Raw genomic sequence first — 742 nt, 5'->3', positions numbered from 1 at the left:
TGTGTGTGTGTGTGACGCGGGGTCCTCGGTGGCGGATGTAATTTAAGTGTGTGTGGCTTCATCATAGAGAGGTGATGTGTGTGGCAGAGGCCACCAACGATGGGGTGCGAGAGAGAAAAGGCCCATAGAGAGGGAAGAGAAGGTGTGTGCGCGTGAGAGGAGTCGACATCGAGAGAATGTGTTTGTTTGAGAGACACCGAGGAAGACTACTATATATTGATGGTGCATGTAGGCGGGAATTAAACGAAGGGATGGTCTTATTGGTTTCGGGGATATAGGGGAAGGGTGAGAGGGGGGTGGCTAGAAGGAGATTGTTAAGTGGGAGTGTGTGTTTTACCCATCCAGGCGGAAGTTATGTGCACACAAGAAGAGAAAGATTCGATGTGCCGTTAGGGTTGAGGGAATTAACTACGTATGGAGACATAGAGACCTTGAACGTGCATGTGCGAGAGGTATACATGTATACGTGGGATGTGTGTGTGTGCTCGCGCACATGATCGAGATAAAAGAAAGCAGACATAAGTCATAAGATCAACGACATGGGAGAGACGGATCGGTATGACAATATGCATGCATGTGAGAGTGCAGGGAAGAAGGCCCAACAATTGAGCATGTGTTTTTGTCTTTAAGAGATAGTGGCGTGGGCTGGAGCATGCATCTATGGCGAGTAGAGGGAGTGAGACACAACAATTGTGCAAAAGAGATCAACCTAAATTCATGTATGGAGAGACATATATAGTGT

The sequence above is a fragment of the Triticum dicoccoides genome, chromosome 6B (genome assembly GCF_002162155.2).
Source record: "Triticum dicoccoides isolate Atlit2015 ecotype Zavitan chromosome 6B, WEW_v2.0, whole genome shotgun sequence".
NCBI classification, from domain to species: Eukaryota; Viridiplantae; Streptophyta; class Magnoliopsida; order Poales; family Poaceae; genus Triticum; species Triticum dicoccoides.
This window is presented reverse-complemented; position numbering follows the sequence as displayed.